Here is a 19910-nt window from a genome sequence, read left to right as displayed (position 1 = left end):
CTGTGGAACATGTTTTATAAACGTGTTAATGATGGTTTGAGGTTCTTCTGCCCAGGTCTTCACATCTTAACTCCACTTCATTTTCTCTGACTCTTTCACATGAAATGTCATTAAACTTGTTTTTGAAGCCTCATTTGTCTAGGCTCATTCCCTATTTTCTTAGTTTGATAGCTCCTTCAGGTTTGCTTTTTCTCCCTTCCCAGAACCAACTTCATAGGTGGTCATTCAAGTTAGAGGTACGGTAGTATATTAAAAAGTGGGTTTGATTTAAAGAAAACTGGATTTAAATCCTTCTATCACTGATTAGCAGTTTTGCTGCCTTGGGCAGTTGACTTAGTTTACTTAACCTCTCAAAGCTTTAAATGCCTTCTTACAGAGTTGTTGAAAGGAAGAGAAATAATACATAAAGCCCTCAGCACAGTGTCAAGCATGATGTAGGTGATCAAAAATTTGGAAGCTGTTTTTATTCTTAACTAGGATCTTGATTTGTAGAGGTGAAAAAAGAGAAGAGAAGATTTGTCCCCAACCCAGGACCTCCCTGCTGTGTGCCACATTTAAATTTTCAACTGCCTGCTAGACATATGAATTCAAATTCTTCAAACTTACTATTGTTAAAAAAGATCTTTTATTATTGTTTCTGTATCTATTCTGCCTCCTTCAGTCCTGATGGAACGTAATGTTTCATCTTTACATGCCCAAACCAGGAACTGATGAGTTTCCGCCTGGTTTCTCAAGTACTGCTTTTCCACATTCCCCTTTCCCTGGGTTCTTTATCCTCTTTCACCTGGGCTCTTTTTATCTGATCTTGTTGATTCTAGGCTCCTCATGTTTTTCACATCCTCCATAGTGCTTTCAAAGTTATTTTCCTAAAAAAAAAATTTTTCTCCACAACCAGTGTTTCTTAAATGCTTACCATGTAAAAGGCACTGTGCAGACATTGAGTATATGGTGAGAGAACAGAATGAATCAGCTCCTGATGAAAATCACAGACTAGGAAGGGCAATAGATATTAAAAACAAGAAAATATATAGGTAAATACAGAACAGGGTGCTAAGAGAGAATGATAGAAGGGGGTTATTTTGTATATTGGGTGGTCAGAATGCTTTCTAAGGAATTAACATTGAAGCTGCTATCTCAAGAATGTTAAGAGCCAGCTAGGCAAAGAGCAGGACAGTTTTGTTCCAGGCTGAGAGTACAGCATTTGCAAAGACCTTGAGTAGGTTTTAAAAGTGAAATGATAGGACATGGTAATAGACAGTATATGGAAGATGAGGGAGAAGGAGTTCTTAAGGACTTTCAGTTTCTGGTATGAGCAGTTATTGCGTTTATAGTGGTACCATGTTTCTGAAATAAATTAGGGATAGGATAAGTGAAAGTAGGGGCATGAGTCTAGGTTATCAAGTTTGGAGTTCAGAAAAAAACAAATATACTTACATCAGTCTATTCTGGTTCTCCATTTCCTAAAAATCTACTCCAAATTCTATCTGGCTTAGAAAGTCCTTAAATAGTTGACCCTAATCTACCTCTATCTTCTCCCTCACTTCCCTTTATTACTGTGCATAAGCCATAATGAATTTCTCATTGTTCTCAAAACAGTTTTGAACCTTTACATATGTTATTGCCTGGAATAAACCTCTCTGGCTGAGACCTTTTTGTCCTTCTAAGCCTATCTCAAATATTACTCTTCTATAGAATTTTCTCCAACTTTTCCATGTTTAGGTTAGGGTCTCTGGCCTTTTTACTTATTACTGCCATTTGGTTAACACTAGGTTAATACGCCTGTTATAGCATTGATCACATTGGATTAGAATTTTTCTTTTGACATACCTGGACACATTTCATTAACCATGAGCTATGTGGATCCAAGCTCTAGGCTTATTATTTTTGTGTTCCCGGGATCTAGTGCATAGGAACTGCTCAGAAAATGAATGAGTGGATATTGTTCTTACACAAAGCAGTCTAATCCTACCCCCTGAACTAGGTGAGTATTCTTTGTTTCCATGGGGCCCTAAGACTACCTTTACCATATTACATGGATGTTAACATTGTTTTACATCATTTCTTAAGGACAAGAACTGAATTTTGGTTTTCTTTGTTTACCTGGTGCTCATTATTGTGCCTAAAATACAATCAGAAAAATTCTAGTAGACTATAGTTTCATTGTGGAATATTTCATCAGTACAGCCTTCCTTGGGTGGACATTATGGGAGCTGGAGGTAGGAAGATGGGAGACTCAGTATAATGATCAACATATTTCAAATATTTGTTTACAGGTCTGATAAAAGATACACAAGTGCATTTAATAAAATCCTGTTAACTCTTTTAAATAGCTGTGGAGATCACTTACTATCTCCAGATTGCTCAATTTAGTGATACTTTCTTTGGTATTTAGTTACTTGATCCCTCATCAACACTTGAGATTGTTGACTATTTCCAACTTTTCGAAGCATTCTTCTTCACTTCCAGGACGTCATATACCATACACCAGCACCTTGATGCTGTTGCTTTTTAAAATTGCTTTGGAGCTGCTGCTGTTCTTTCAGATTCCTGAATTTTTGAACTCTTCAGTGCTTCCTCTTAGACTTTCTGCTCATACTCTGTATACATTTCCTAGGTAATTTCATCTGTATTTTGAAGATTTCCAGATTTATATTTCCAGCCCAAGCTTCAGACCTGTATATATAATTGCTTCTTACTCTCCGTGGATGTCTCAAAACTTCAGATTCCCTTGCTCAAAGTCAAACTTACAGGAGCCTCAAGAGTACCTGGCTACAAAAGTTTTTGGAGAGTTATTTACTACCCTTCATAGAAATTCATTTCCACTGTTGTCCCTCTCCCCACCAGTTCTCTTTCACAGAAGATAGTTTCTACATCAGAGTAATTATTTTAAAAAAATTGACAGTATAAATATTCAAGTAAATAGAAATTAACTGTCAAAAAACTATAACAATAAATCTTTATTGAGCTGTTACTAAGTGCTAGACACTTGGTTTAATTTTCAAAACAACCCTTTGAGTTAGGTAATAGTATATTGTTGAAAAGTAATAGTCTATAATGTTTACTTATAAGTATCAACAACCAAGATTTCTCAAGTTCCCATTTTAGACTTATGAGCTGTATGACTTCTGGTAACTTACTGATATGAGCCTCAGTTTCCTCATCTATAAAACAGGTGATATTATCTCTCAAGAACATTATTATAAGTTAAAGAATAAATATGTAGGGGCGCCTGGGTGGCTCAGTTGATTAAGTGTCCGACTTCGGCTCATGTCATGATCTCATGGTTTGTGAGTTCAAACCCCTCATTGGCTCTGAGCTGACAGCTAGCTCAGAGCCTGGAGTCTGCTCTCTCTCTGACTGACCCCTGCTCACGCTCTCTCGCTCTCTCTCAAAAAAAAAAAAAAAAAAGAAAGAAAGAATAAATATGTAAAGCTCTTTCAAAAATACCTGGCACCTATTACAATAAGCAGTGTGTACATCTTAATGTTATTACTTACTATCTTAGGTTTACAGGTGAGGAAGTTTAGCCTTAGTTGGTTCAAGACTTATAGCTATTAAATGACAATGCCAGGAGTCAGCATAGACAGTCTGACTCCAGAACCCATTAACCACTGTTTTACTTCATCTCAGCTAATAATAATCTTATCTTATCCTCTTGTACACAAGACTTCATATTAATGGTCTCATTGTGATCATGAGAGTATTGTAATTCATTCTAGCACTCACACCTGGTGTTTAAAATGTAAAAGATCTAAAATATGCAGGTACAAGCTCATTTTACTAATGATATGAGAAGTACAAGGATATACATTTTAATTCCATCTTATTCCAAATACATTGTTTATTTTTCTCGTGTTAGCAGTTAAGTCACAAATCCCTAGGAAGTAGAAGTACTAATTTTATATTACTCTTCAGTGTCTTTAGTTGTTGTGAATACTTACTCTGTTAAATCTTCTGCTAAATATTTTCAGAATGACTTGGGAGCTCAAAAGCATGTCATATTCACATAGTATACTTAAAATCAATAATTTTTATTATAATTATTACCTTTTTAAATAATTTAATAAATATGTAGTTATTTGCCTATTTTTAAAAGATATTTCATAATTATGACATTTATAATTTCATGATTATGTAGCTGTTTGCCTGTTTTTTAAAGACATTTAAATTGCCCAAGGAAAAGTTTTCTTTTTAATTTTATCAATGCTTTTTGAATAAGAACTTTGATTTTAGTATTTTGAGGTCTTTATATTAGATTCTACATGTAGCTTAATCTGCTTAATTTTAAAAGCTTTAGTCCCTGACTCTTATTTAGGCCTTTAATAAAAAAGTGCATCTGGTTATTATTTATAGTTGCTATAGATTATTTACTTCCTCACTTCCCCATTGCTTATTATTTTTTCCATTGTTGCTTTTTTTATTCTTATTTCTTTGTGGCAAAAAAAAGAAAAAATTCCTTTGTGTTAAGACAATATAAAGGCAGAAGACATAAAGTCTTTTGTAGCCTTTGAACTTAGCAAGGAGGGGGTTTTGAGGAGAGTAGACTGAACAACCAAAATCATTTATGAGGAAGTCTGTTTTACCTTGTTTTTGGAACTGAATTCTGTGATCTAGAATATTTACTTTTGAGGGACATAAACACACTTAAAATAGTTGTTATATCAGTTAAGACTCTATTGAGACAGAAAACTCCACTCAAACTGGCTTAAGAGGGGAAAAGGTTTATTGGTTTGTGTAAACTGGACCAGGATAGGTGTGGTTTCAAGAATGGCTCCACCCAAGGCTTTAATAATGTCAGCACTCAATTTCTATGCTTTTCTTGGCGCTGCTTCTTCCCTGTTGGCTTTATTCTCGACCCCTACCTGAGCAAAAGATAACTTTAATCACTTGAGCCCCTAAATCCTTACGGTGTCATCTGTATCTGGAAAAAGTGACTATCTTTTGCCTAGAAGCCCCACAGCATGTCTCACTGCATTTTACTGGCTCGGACTGGCCCGCTCTCTTTGTGGCCATGGGAATGTAAAACTTGGCCTGTCTGGGAATGAGCCATATGCCCAGCCATCATGTTTGAGGGCACAGTCAACTCCACCAGATATACATAAACTGTAATTTCCAAAAAGGAAATGAAGATACCATTATATTATAGTAAATAGATGTCCTTAACTCTTGTTTGTATCTTGTTGGGTTTTCATTTGTTTTGGTTTTTTTTTACGTTTATTTATTTTTGAGAGAGAGAGAGACAGAGCATGAACAGGGGAGGGGCAGAGAGAGAAAGACATAGAATCTGAAGCAGGCTCCAGGCTCTGAGCTACTGGTCAGCACAGAGCCCAATGCAGGGCTCGAACCCACAAACCGTGAGACCATGACATGACCTGAAGTTGGAGGCTTGACCGACTGAGCTACCCAGACATCCCTGTGTCTTTTCTGTTTTAAGAGCTAACTGGACTCATCTAAGGAAGACCAATTTGATTTTTTTAAATTTTGTATTTAGTGCTAATTCAGAGTTTATATGATTTCACTTCCAAATTACTCTTTTAAAGCAATATATAAATGGGAATTGCTAGTACTTTTCACCTTGGAAGAGCTTTGAAAATATTAAAATTTTTAAATGTGGTCCTACTTTAACAAATACTGTGTTATTAGTTTTCCTATTAGCTATAATAATCAAATTGGCTGATAACTAGTTCTTGTGATATACAACAATGTCTTTATGGGTTCTGTGTTTTTCTAGGTGAATACTTCTTTAATGCCTTTGGCAGACTGGACTTTGAGACAAGAAGTTCATAAAGAACCTCCCCTAGATACTCAGTGCCTTGGGGGGAGGAGGAGCAGGGTTGATGAGGGACATTGACAAAGGTTTTATGTATTCATTACTGGAACTGATATTAGTCTGAAAATGGAAATTTAGTTATTACTGAAAAGAAAAATTAAATACTTTTACTGTTTTTAACACCAAAAATATGAAATGAAGTAGAAAATTATATTTAGGTTTCAGTCTCTAATATAAACACATAGATAGCTCCTTAGCTTCTTCCTATTTTTTCCTCCTTCCATTTCTTTATGTTACATTAATATATGTGAATGAGTACAAACATCCTCATAAGGCTTTACTATTCTATAGTATTTAGGAAATTTTAGGTGTTTTTCCTTTTAAATTTCTTGACACTATAGAAATATTTATTCTTTACTTACCAAATTAAAATGAAGAGTTCAGGGGTGCCTGGGTGGCTCAGTCCGTTGAGCATCCGACTTCGGCTCAGGTCATGATCTCACCATTCGTGGGCTCGAACCCCACATCGTGCTCTGTGCTGACCACTAGCGCAGAGCATGGAGCCTGCTTCTGATTCTGTGTCTCTTTTTCTCTCTGCCTCTCTACTCTTCATGCTCTGTCTCTCTCTGTCTCTCAAAAAATAAAGGTAAAAAAAAATTTTAAATAAAGAGTTCATGATATCTAACTTAAACATATATTTAAATTTTCTTCTCCTTTATTATTAAGTTCTACAAAATGAGCAAAACAGTTTTTCCCTTAGAGAAATTTTCAGCTTTAATAGGAGATAGCACAGGATTATACCTACTGTAACATAAAGCTAGATATAAGGATAGTGTTTAGAGGACAAGGAAAGACCTCCTGATTGGAAAAGGCATACCAAATGGATCTTGCAACATCATAATTTTTTACAAGTAAATAATGATAACATTAAAACAACTATTGTTTACTGAGCATTTATTGTTTCATAATTTTTTGTCAAAAAAAAGTTATGTACCATTTTAAATCTTGGGAAAGGCTAGAAGAATTTGAATTATGGTGGATCCTAAAGATAACATGGTTTAAAACTTAAAAATCAAAAGTAATGGAGCTTATTGGGACACATCAAATGGGAAGTTTTCTTTTTTCAGCTACCACAACAACACTTTGTAGTATAAATAAAAGTTGAAAATAATTTCTAACAAAAATTACATTTTTTCTCGAGATAATCAATGATTTGAATAAAAACTTAATAGTGTATACATTACCTTAGAAGGTGCTAGAGTAATCTTCTAACGTAAAAGAAATTTCTGTGATTGTGTATGAATCATCAATATTAGCATTTGTAGTCTGTATTCTACATCTGCTAGAATCAACAATGTACTTATTTGCTTTGTTTTTATTTATATATTAATGTGTTTTACAAATAAAAGTTTGATCATTTAAAATGGATTTTTCAAAATACAGTGTGACTTTAAATGAGTGGTCTTGGAAATTTATAAATACTCTATATTTACTGAAGAACATTTTTATAATCACAAAAAAGAAAATAATGTTTCATAAGTTATTAAGAAGTTATGTCCTTTTTTGAAGTACTAAGAAGAGATAGATTAGACAACTTATTCAAATGTGATTTTAATTGCAGTTTACTGAGTTACATGTCAAAGAGCCAAATTAGTTTAAACAAATAAGATTTGAATTTATGGTATTCTGAGCCTAGTACTTTTTCATTGAATGTCAAGGGTATGCTAAAGTTGCTACATTTATGTTTCTCTGTAAAAGATTGTTCTGACAGTAAGTTTTAAGTCATTTTCACAATTTATTGCTGTCTAAAAATTTCCCTTGAGTTCACATTTTGTTCTGAATGTCTTGGTTTCTTTCCTCCACCTACACACTGTGTAGAAGGCAAGTGAAGCAGGAGTTGCAAAGTAACACAGTGAATTTAAGAACCCTGGCTTTTTTTCAAAACAAAATAAACCTTTATCATTAGATTGCTTTTTATTGATATTACAAAGGAGGTGGGGGCAGCTTTTGGCACGTGTTCGTTAAATGTGTGAATGACCTAATTGATTTAGCAGGAATGAATAGGAAGCTTTGCCATTTGTTTTTATAGATATTTGGCTTAGTGAACACAGCGATAAATCAAATACTTTATGGTCAAGGGTTAAAAAAAAAAAAAAAACAGTCCACCAAACTTACTGATCCAGATATCAGCAATTTTATGTCCAAGTCAGGGCCTTCAAAGAGAAAAAACAGTTTGTTAATTACAATCTTGTTTATTTCTTTTTTTTATGTTTTTATTTTATTTTGAGAGACACAGAGAGTGAGCAGGGAAGGGGCAGAGAGAGAGAGGGAGACACAGAATCTGAAGCAGGCTCCAGGCTCTGAGCTGTCAGCACAGAGCCCGACACGGGGCTTGAACCCACAGACTGTAAGATCATGACCTGAGCTGAAGTCGGACGCTTAATCAACTGAGCCACCCAGGCGCCCCAAGTCTTGTTTATTTCCATTATAAAAAATAATTATGTTTAACTTAACATGAAGTCCAATTCTTTGACAAATGTTAATATGTGAAAATACTAATAGAGGAGATCCTTACTGAGAATTATAAGCTGTATGCAATTCAAGGATATGTGTGGAAATTTAAACATATTATCATATACTGTACAATAAGTCTCCGATAAAAGCAGGAGTCATTATTAGGACCAATAATTAGAGATGACAGTAGAACTAACTTAATAATTTTTTAAAGTTTTATTATGGTTTGTCACATTAGTTTAATTCAGTCTCTAACGGTTTTAAAAATGTAAAATTTTAGGAAATTTTTGAGGTCTTAAAAAAATGTTTTCCCTTCAGTGAGAGGAAAGAAGAAAAAATTTGATGGCAATTAAAATGTATATAGTACTTTTAAAAAGTACATTTGCAAATCTGATCTTTTAAAAGCACTGAAGTGTATCATATATAATTTTATTTGCTTATATGATGAAGAGAAAGGTATCGGAAAAGGGAAAACACTTGTATCTCCTAATAGCTCCTTTAAGAGAGGAATATATCTCATTTAATCTTTGTATCTGCAACTCCTAGCACTGACCTGATCCTTGTAGGCATCCTGTAAATGTCTACTGACCTAACCTCAATTTTAAGAATTTTATAATAGGGCACTATTATCTTTCTGGGATTTAAAAACTATACTCCTCCCCTCCCCACACACCCTCTTTTGTATCTCAATTTTGGTACAAACGCGTTCTCAGTTTTGAGTGTGAAGAAAACTGGTTGACATTTTCATCTTCCCATCCTTAGCCTGGGCTGGAATTACTCAAAAGGGAACTCAGCTTAACAACATACCATCTTTCCAGGTATGTAGAGCATAGAATATAGCTTCTGAATGAGATGCATGGGAAGAGTCTATTTTTATCTGAGAGGATTGATGGAAGATTTTCTAGTGGCCAGTCGTTAGAGGGAAGCTAAATTATAACTTTCAAATGTTAACTGAGGCAAAAGCCTAGATTTTATTTTCCAGGTTAGTTCCAGTTTCAGGTATAGCAATTCTTTGACAACAAAGACTAGAATAGAACTAGGATTAGCAAAATTGCAGTTGTTGGAGGGATTCATTGGAAATACAGTTTGAGAAAAAATTAAAACAGCATTAAATGAATATTTGGCACACATCATTCCAGAAGACATCCACTTCCAATTCAAGCCATGTTCACCAGTGTTAAAAACCTGACTCACTTAAATTGGGTAGGGAACTTGCTGTGATGTCACGGCCTACCAAAGCGTAGTCTCACAAAAGGTGTATAATGAAACATGCCTTTGAAAAGGTTTCAAATCAACTCTTAATGGCATGGAATTTGATGGGGTTTATGCTTTCATTCTCCCTTGAGTTGTTGTTTTTTTAGTAAGCATCAGTAAAAAGGGGTATGACTGTCTGGGCCTTTGCAATTAATATGTTTTAAGGGAATTTTGGGGGGGGGGCCTTGGTAGTCCATTGTTGAAAAAATAAGGTAGAGATTTTCTCTATTGTGAAGTAATAAAGGGGAATCAGTAATAGCTGGCATACTTTTTGTTTGCACTAAACTGAATTTTTTTTAAGCCAAGTTTTATATTTTGTTGTAGAAATATTAAAAGTCATATTGGTGAGTGATTTCTTTGGTTTTCTTCCAGCCTGCCTCAACCAGCTTCTCATTCCTATAGGTAAACTCAGACTTAGTCAAAGTTGTCCTAGTTCTCAGTATCCAAAAGTATAAAGACCATGTCCAACATCAAACAGGTTTTTTTTTTTTTTTATCACTTTTGACCTGGCTGGTTTCAAATAGTTTGATAAATATCTTCCAGCTGCATATATGGTTTCTTATTCCTTTTACAAGCTTGCATTGCAGAAACATGTATGTAACTCATCTCACTCTGGGAGCCACAGTACTGACCTCTTCTTGATCTACTTTAAGAAAAAATGAAGATATAAACCCATCCCTCTCTGGTGACCCAAACAGTCTCTTGCCTTCCTTAGGAAAAGAGCCTTCCCTCTGGAAGAAGTTGAACAATAATGGACACAAATGCTGAGGGAGCCCACACAGCAGCCTCCTGTATTCATCAATGTATATTTTACAATTTACTAAGTGCTAAACAATTGCCAAGACACGTGAGGAGAATTAGTAACTAGAAAAAAAAAGTCCAGGCTGCCTGTGCCTTTGTGGCTTTCCATACATTGCTTTGTCCATTTTGTCTTCATGCATATGGCATCTATTTCCCTCTCCATCTTCAGATTCACTTCTCTTGTATCGGTTTAATCTGTTCTGAAAGACAACTATTTCTTTGAGATGACTTTCCAAGAATCCCCAAAGTGATTTTATGTGTGCTACTACAGCCAAATTTCGGATCACTCTATCTGAAAATTCCACCCAAATTTGATATAATTTGACATAATACAGTATTTTATTGTAGACATTTTTGGCAGACAACTTCTGGCCCTGGTTTTATTGATTGATTGACCTTTGCTGTGTAGAATGGTGGAAAGGACAGGGGCTTAAATTCAGATCACAACTTTTGCCACTCTGTGTCAAAATGACTTGAGTAAATTATTTATCCCTATTTCCTCATCTATTAGAAGACAGTTGTAAGGATTGAGTTTAACAACAAAGTTCTTAATACCTGCTATCCAGTAATTGACACATTTGTTTTCTTCCCCTCTCTGAAGCCTTGTTTAAAGACTTTTGATTAACTCTAGATCTTTAAGGTTCACTGTATCAGGCACTTCTTTGCCTTTCAGCTCCATCTCATTTAGTTATTAGACATTTATTCGGTGCTTGCTGATAGCGACTGAGCTTACAGAGACATGCTCCTTGATTCCACGGACTTCCTCTTCATTCGTCTCCTAACCATTTACTTTCCTCCAGGGTACCTTTTTACTTATCCTTTCTTGAGCACTCAATCTAGTTTTTACTCCTTGCCTTTTTTGTCTTGATGCATGTGTTTGTTCCACCTGAACTGCCATTTTCTGCTTATCAAAAAACCCCCTTCTGCCTTCACAGATTTCTCTGGATCCTCTTCCACCAAGGCGGTAATACTTTTCTTTGAGGTCTTTCCATTTCTGTGGTCTTTTGCTTTAATATAGTGTCTGTCCTATACTGATTTAGGTTGGGCTGACTAAATAAACAAGTAGTGGTGTAGGGAGTTAACACCTTTTGCATTCATGTGAATACTCCCAAAGCTTCTGGCATCTTCGTGAATGTTCACTGATAATTTGTTGGATTAGTAATTGCATTACTACTTACTCTAGATACACAAAATTAAAAATAAGGAGATCACAGCCTTCAGTTTGAAAACTATTCAGACATCTAAGTTAATTAAACTACAAGGGAAACCTACAATTGCTATTTTTTGTAGAAAAAAATCATGAAGATTTAATGGAAAATACCAACCTAGAATATTGGAAGAAGGGTGGCTCTTTATAATCTTGTTGGGTAGAGATATCATCTGGTAACCTAGAAATAATAGCTTTTAAACTGTTTTTAGCTATTTAACCAAATAGGATCATAAGCTATTATTTGTAGCTAATATCTCCTTTTATAATAAAGTAGTAAATGTAAGTAGTGTATTCCTGAGTTGTGTGAGTCATACTAGTAAATTATGGAACATGAGGAGTGGGGAATGGGAACCCTGGAAGTCTAGCCTGTTAGAAGTAAAGATAGCCTGGGATTTGTGGCATTGGGAGTGGGATGGTCTTTTGGGATTGAGCACTTTAACTTGTGTGATCTGAGTTACCTCCAGGTATAGTGTCAGTTGAAATGAATTGTTGGATACCCACTTGGTGCCAGAGAATTGATGAATTGAATGGTGTTAAGAGGAAATGCTGTGCTCAGTTGCATTGACTGAAGGTGATGTAAAATATCAGCAAAACATAAAGCAAAAAAATTTCTGTCTACAATTAAAACTAGATTAAAATAATATGAGGTTAGAAATTCCAAGCAAAGTTGTGAATTTTGTCATTTCTGTTACGGAAAGCATTTAGTTTGGAAAAGTCTTAAGCTCTGTTTGTGAAAACTGGTGGAATGTTCAAATTATTACTTCCCTCAGTTTCTCTGGTTTATCAAGTAGTAGGAGTTAAAATATTTAGAATTTTTTTTAACTTATGCAAGGTCTAAAGATGCATAAGTTCTTCTGATCTTTTATTCTTTAAAAGATCAGTATTTGAATTCTGGATGAGTGCCATCGTTCAGTGACCTCAAGTCTATGGCAGAGTTTTTTTTTTTTTTAATGTGGTAATATTTTGTTATTTATTATGACCGCTTTATTGAGATATACTATACAGTTTACCCACATCATCATGATTAGCCATCACTCTCCAAACCCCACAGTTCCCCGCCCTCACCCTCATTAACCACCAATTTTACTTTCTGTCTGTGGATTTGCCTGTTCTGGTCATTTCATGTAAATGGAATCATACAGCATGTAGTCCTTTGTGAGTGGCTTCTTTCATTTAACATGTTTTCAAAGTTCATTCATGTTGTAGCATTTATCAGTACTGCAAAAGTTCATTTAAAAAAAAAGTTAAAATCAATGAATCATTTGAGTAGAAATTAGTAAGAGATACTGTGCATACACCAAAGACAGTTTGTAAACTGGGAACACTCAAACCAAAACATGGAATGAGGCTCAGATATTTGCAATATTGGAGTTTTCTTAAACAGAATTGGTGACTGGTCACCCCTTATCAATTTGGGGGAATTATTTTATGATTTTTAGAAGTGACCCAGGTCGAGTTAACTTTACCTGTCTTGCATAATATGCTAAATTAAACTTTGCTTGTATGACTGCTCAGGGAGTTTTCAAGACTGGTCACCATTTGTGTTTTATTTTAACAGCTCTTTATTTGTTTTTATTGCCAGATATTCTATTGTATGGATATACCACATTTTGTTTATTCATTTATCAGTTGATAGACATTTGGGTTCCACTTTTTGACCATATGTTTAATGCTCTTGTGAACATTCGTGCACAAGTCTGTCTGTGGACATATGTTTTCATTTATCTTGGATATACACATAGGAGTAGAATTCCTGGGTCATATGATAACTTTATATCTAATCTCTCAAGGAACTGCCAGACTGGTTTCCAAAGTGACTGCACCATTTTACTTTCCTACTAGCAGTGATGAAGAGTTCCAGCTTTTCTACATCCTTGCCAATACTCTTTGTCTTTTACTGTGTCATACTAGTGGCTGTGAAGTGGTATCTCATTGTGATTTTGATTTACATTTCCCTAATGGTTAGTGAGTTGAGCATTTTTTCATGTACTTACTGCTCATTTGTTCATCGTTTTTAGAGAAGTGTCTATTCAGATCCTTCACCAGTCTTTAATTGGGTTTATATTTTTATCATTTAATTGCAAGAGTTCTTTATATATCTGTATCTAGATATAGATATATCTCTGTGAGATAAGTGATTTGCAAGTATTTTTTTCCAATTCTGTAGGTTATCTATGGCAGTACTTTTGACATCTAGGTTTCTCTGGTTTGTGTAAGGAGACTTCCAGGTTAGCAAAAGCCTACAAAGTGGGAGAGTGAGCAGACAATTCAGGGAGGCATATCCTGTCTGTGAGCAAAAAGAAGGTATGCCTATCATCAAATTTTTATTTATGTAAATTTCAGCTTTCTCTTTATGATATAAATTATAACAGCCAACCCAGCAAATAATAGAGCTATGTGATAATACTTGCAAAGTACAAGGTATGAGTTCCTTGTTGGCTGACTGCTTTGTTCTTTAGTGTTTGTACTACATAGAGGTCAAATGATCTATTAGCTAGCTCCACTACTTAGCCCTCCAGCCTCATCAAATATCCTACCCTCTATAACCTATAGATTTTTCTCATCTATAAAATGAGGAAATTGAATAGAAAAAATGTGCTAGTTGGATAGAATATCCTTTAAGGTTCTTTCCGGCTTTAGAATGTGATTATATGGTGCAGTAATACCTGTGACTTTCTTCTTTCTTCTTCCTTCCCTCCATTGTCGAAAAATCTTAGGCTTGGTATACCTTTTCCTTGAAAGGAATGGAGTTAGATGGATTTGGCAAGTAAAAAATCAGGCACAGGTAGATACTCAGTAAAGACATGATAGAATAGCCAGTGCCATCTGTGTGGGTTTGCTTATGGATTAGAAGAACATGGCATGTGCATCATCAGTGAGGCAGAGCTAAAGGATGAAATAATTTAATACCTGTTGTGGGTGTGGCTAGAGGTAAAGGGACTGTGAGGAATGAGTCCTTGATTGTATCCGTGGAAGTTTTCAGAGATCATTAGAGAAGAAGGAAGCTTTCAGAGATGAGTTGTTTCTAAAGGTTAAATCAAAACCTAGGCTATAACTAGTAAGAAAAATAGGACCATAAGAAAAGAAACATCTGAAAAGACCTAGAAGTTGTGAGGTAAGTGTACTTTCTTTTTAGTCTTTTTCTGGAATGCTTATTATTTATTTTTTTAACGTTTATTATTGAGAGAGAGAGAGTTTGTGTGTGTGCGTGTCTGTGTGTAAGCAGAGGAGGGACAGAGAGAGAGGGAGATACAGAATCTGAAGCAGGCTCCAGGCTCTGAGCTGTCAGCACAGAGCCTGACCCGGGGCTCGAACCTACAAACTGTGAGATCCTAACCTGAGCGAAAGTTGGACACCCAACTGACTGAGCCACCTAGGCACCCCTCTGGAATGATTTTTAAAAGCTTTCAAGGTACTAAAAGTTTATCATTGGTCCCCAAGTTCAACTGAGATATTTGCCAGAACTTCAGACATTGTAGATAGAGACAAGGAAATTTAAGACACCTGTAAGGCAAGCTAGATATGGAAGAAGAGTAGGAGAAAGGTCACTGAGATTCAGGCCCATTTGCCAATGTTTGGGAACTTCGAGACCCACCAGCCAAGAAAAGTACTTACCGTTTTCTTGTATTTGATTGTTCTACATGATATTACTATTCAGACATTATTGTAAATAAAGCACATGTGAAAAGCAAACAGTAGAATTCAGACTGGCAAAGAGAAGCTTGGAGATTTAAGTTTAGCCCTTCTCTCCCTTATGAATATGGGTCTTTGTTTCATTATAAAAGTAACTCCCCATACTCACATAGAAAATATGGAGGTTTTGCCTTTAATGTCTTCTTAGAGTTAAGAAGACTATATTCCCTCAGGAGATATTTGGTATAAACAAAGAGCTTGGTATAAACAAAGAGCTTGAAATACATAAGGAACTTTTATAGCCTTAATGCTTTAATTTTAATCACTAAGGTAGTTCATGATGATAGCATATGAGCTATTAATATCCCAGTTACCTTAGTTGTTGAGCAAGAAACACACTCCCAAAATTAAGATAGTTGATGTGTTGGTCTAAAGACTGGCAGGTCCTCAGGTTTTGTTGTAGAATCAAGTTTAAGGCATAGTCAGTCACCACCACATTCTATTTAGTATGAGTAGTGGACCTGTCATGTCCGGCTTCTTGAGCAGTTTCATCAGCCTGGAGTCACATGACAAGGCTGGTCACCAAATGGCAAAATCTTAGAATATTCCCAGATCATTTTTACAGATACGTTTCCTAGACTGGAGATGCATCTACACTGGTTAAACAAAAGCAGATACCGGAGCAGATTTACAGTAACCTTAAAGGCCTGCCACCAGCCGAATGGGCAAAAGAAACATAACGCAGACTCACTGAAGAACAGCTTCTGGCAAGTGACACAGATAGGGAATGCTGGGAAGCAGCAGATGTAAACTTGCAGCTATAAGATAGGGGGAGGTTTAATTTGTGCCAAGGCATTAGGTGACAAGGTATTACTAGACTTAGGCCAATCAAAAGCATTTATTTTTGTGTAAGAGAATATCAGCCACTAGACTCGAGTTGGACAACAGTTTAATGGGTGGAGAGTATAGATGGTTTGCACAGGCAGGTTATTGAACAGGTATAAACCAGCATTTATTTTTATGACTTAAGTAGCATGTTTTTTAAAAATCTTTAAGCACAAAGCAGATTCACCTTCGACTGTGTTAAGGAATAGGTGAGTTCCATGTACACCCCTTCACCATAAGAAAACACATTTCTTAAAAGGAATGGGGGGATTTGGAGTAGCAAGAAGTTAAAGCTTCAGGTGAAATTTACAAGGAGGAGGATGTAAGAGCAGCTGAAGTCTGTACTGAAGGGTGTGCCCAGTAGCTATTTGATGAAGCTTAAACAGAACCAACTCACCTCTGGGTATTGCTGTTGATTCTCCATGTTCGTGAGCACCAAATGAATCTAATTTATTTTAAAATACAAAATTAGAGATTAAAAAAACATGATCAGTTGAAAATGTGATCAAATGTTCACCTGTTCTTATGTGTGGGATAATGTAGTGTTTTGTAACAAGACCAAAAATGTCTGATTCATTAGATAGTGCTAAACAGACACTGTTTCTTTACATATGAATTGTGTTGATTCATCTGTGTTTTTTTAATGGAATGTTTCTTAACAGAATATTATACCAAATCTGTTTAAAAAAAATAGGATATTACACCATGATGAAAGGGTATTTCAGTATCTTAGTTATACTTCTGACATTTTTAGAACATTTATATAGTTATTTCAGTCATCCTTTTAAGAAATAGAATGAAATAGATGGAATGTGGGGAGACTGCCTTTTCAGGTACCTTATTCCATAACTTGAAATTAAGCCTGTGTTAAAAACTGTTCTGTGCTTCTCTCTTACTTCCGTTTCTTCCCATTTGGGCCACAGACTTCCTTAGGGAGGAGGTGAGGGAGAAGTGAGTTCTCACTTCAGCCAATAGAATTTAGAATTATATAGTGTTTACCTATTTTGCGTAAGACAAGCCCACCCACACACATTCTGAAGTGCTTAAGTGAAAGAACCCTGAGCAGGCAGCTGTTCAGTGTGATTGCAAGTGTAATTGGGAGATGCTTTCATACTATTTGGATTTTATCTTCTGTGAAGGTTGTTTATCTAGCTTGTGGTGATAGCCATGGAATAAAGAGGTAGGTATTCTGTAGCTTAATGTTAACTGTCCTATTGTCAGTGCTTCAGGCTTTAGGTAAGGTTGTTATAGGAATGATGTGAATCATAATCAGATTGCTTACGTTTAATTTTTTCACATTCAGCTTTAGAAGTATGTTGTGTATGAATTATATTTCCTTCTGTCTTAGGGAAAGGGTTGAATAAATCTCAAGCTCCAAGGCTTTTTGTGTTGTTAGGGAGGCTTTACACTATCAATCTCACATCCCATCAGTCCTAAAGAAAACTAACCGCAGGTGTTTATTGCCCATTGACTACAGAAACCTGAGAACTCTTCATTTGTAATATTTTTCCAGTCCAGTCCAAGCTAGAGTATGTAGTTTTCTTTTACATGCTTTAGAACTTAATGTTGTCCATTGTTTTCTTTTGAATTATAAAATTTGAGAATTACGTTGCTCTCTGTTGGAAGCCAGAGTGAGGGTGTTGTTACTGTACTTTGGTTAGCTATTGACAGCTTATTCAGAATCATGCCTTTTGATCATAAATCTCCTCTTGAAATCCTCTCAAAGAGATCTAGGCCTTTGAGAGAACCACAATTTACTATTTAGACATTTTCACAAGATAGGGAAAAATTATGAAGATTTTGTTTAAAATTGACAGTCTTGCTTTATAAGGAGTTTAAGTAATGTTTCTACTCTGATTGTTGTTCTTTCACTGATATGATAGGAAGAGATTTAATAATTTTAGACCTGATGATTGATGAGAGAGGACGCTTTCTGCTATAAAATGAACAATCATTAAGTTCCCCAGTATTCTTTTCTGAAGCATTGTGTTTTCATTTAAAAAATGGTTATAATTGAGATTTTGTTTCTTTTTGTAGGAAATTTATTAAAAACAGAATCTGTTTACTAGAATACTGGTATGCTGCCCAGTCATGTGTGTTCATTTTTTATCAAGTTTTCTAATCATTTTGTGAGAGGGAATTACTTTCTTGTACATGTATAAAATGGAAATCAGTAACGAGAAAAGTTGCAAATTAGGAAAAATTAATCATAATAGTTTTGCATAATTGGGGTATTTGTAATGTGATAATATAACATTAATCCAAGTGGAGAGAGGAAATTTGTAGAAATACCTTAGCTATATGGATGTATCATTTTCCTAATGAAAAGAGTTAAATAGGAATACCACAGAGTGATTTAAAATGTTCACTCTGCTAAAAAATAGATGTTCTTAGCCTCCCACACACAATGTCTCTAAATTACTGCTATAAAAATTTATGGGGAAAACATTATGATTTGGTCAAAGAAAGATCAGCTGCTACTTCTGAGAACTTTTTATCAACCAGAGAGAAACTTTTTTTTTAGTGAGATTAATAATAGTTGTCATCTTTTAATAATGATCTCTTTCTATAGGTAATTGACCTTACTGTTAAAAGAGTATTGGAGATTCATTTGTAATTTGAATTTTCAACTACACTTTTCTTTTTCTATTCCTTTTTAATAGAACTTATAATGGTATTACGAAACTATTATAAGTTAAAGTTCACTTTCGTGTAAGAGCAGCAACTATGTATACAAAGTCTGACTTGACTTAGATGTACCACTTTTCCCCTATTAAAAAATCAAACATTTATACAACATTCAACTTTGAAACTAACTGTGGTGATTTTTGAGGACTTTGTATTTCAGGGCTTGTTACAGATTACAAGTGGTAGAAAACTAGAACTTACATGTTATTAAGTTTACCTACAAAAAATAGATTATAAACATTTGTTTAGATACTGAGAAATAAAGATGAATCTCTGAGAAAAGAAATCTAAAGTGATGGAGCAGTATCACCATAAATGAACTACGTATTATTAAGACCTACTTTGTATGCCTAACTAAATACATACTAGGTATTTAGCAAATACTTAAAAAAATTTTTTTTACTCTCACAGTTTGAATAATTTTTTTAGAGACCCAAAAGTCTATGACTTAAGTATACAGTGAGTGAATTGAACAGATGGCCCAACATCCAAATCTCAGAGCAGCTTTGTTGTTCTCCCTCAGTCCCAGTGACAAATTCTATGAAGTATGAAAAATATTGTTTACCATTTTATAGGTAGAGAAAATCATGTGCTATAGAATAGGATATTTGAGAATTCATGAAGGACCTGTATGACTGTGCAGGGCCAGAGTTCTTAGGGTTGACCCTAGGCAGTCACAATTGTCTCTAGTTTGAAGGAAACACTATCATAATGAAGGAATCAGTGAATAGTTCAGAAAATCCTTAACCTTGTAGATTTTCAAGATTTTGTTTAATGAAATGTATCGGAATTACAGGTTGATGCTGCTTCTTCCTAACTCTTGCTCCCTTCTATTTAAGACCAGGATTCATGTGCATAGGTTGACAGAACTCAAATTCAAATACTGTTAAAGATTTCAGTTATATGTAAATGTACATACATTAACTGAATTTACATGTGTAACTGATTGAATCCCCAGAACAGACTTGTGAGAAAGGAACTATTATAAACCCTCGCTTTATAGATAAAATTAAATGGAAATGCATGAATTCAGGAGCTATATTATTGCATACACAAAGTGTTTTCTTTAAAGCTTTTTTTAAAAGTGTTTATTTTTGAGAGCGAGAGAGCACTTGTGCACACCACTGGGAGAAGGGCAAAGAGAGAAGGAGACAG

At 35.0% G+C, this 19910-nt stretch overlaps 1 protein-coding gene and 1 long non-coding RNA gene across 3 annotated transcripts in view; one reads left to right on the top strand and one right to left on the bottom strand.

Moving 5' to 3' along the window:
- PELI1 (pellino E3 ubiquitin protein ligase 1) overlaps positions 1–19910 on the top strand; it is a 55564-nt gene that overhangs the window by 12019 nt on the left and 23635 nt on the right. The gene's annotated exons all lie outside the window — the stretch shown is intronic.
- Positions 15576–17017, bottom strand: LOC115289880. Its single transcript, XR_003907852.1, has 3 exons — positions 16905–17017; positions 16465–16512; positions 15576–15738 (listed from the first exon to the last, which is right to left on the bottom strand). It is a non-coding gene; the product is annotated as an uncharacterized LOC115289880 (long non-coding RNA).

The sequence above is a fragment of the Suricata suricatta genome, chromosome 4, assembly GCF_006229205.1.
Source record: "Suricata suricatta isolate VVHF042 chromosome 4, meerkat_22Aug2017_6uvM2_HiC, whole genome shotgun sequence".
NCBI classification, from domain to species: Eukaryota; Metazoa; Chordata; class Mammalia; order Carnivora; family Herpestidae; genus Suricata; species Suricata suricatta.
The sequence above is the reverse complement of the archived record's forward strand: the minus strand, read 5'-3'. Positions and strand labels throughout refer to the sequence as shown.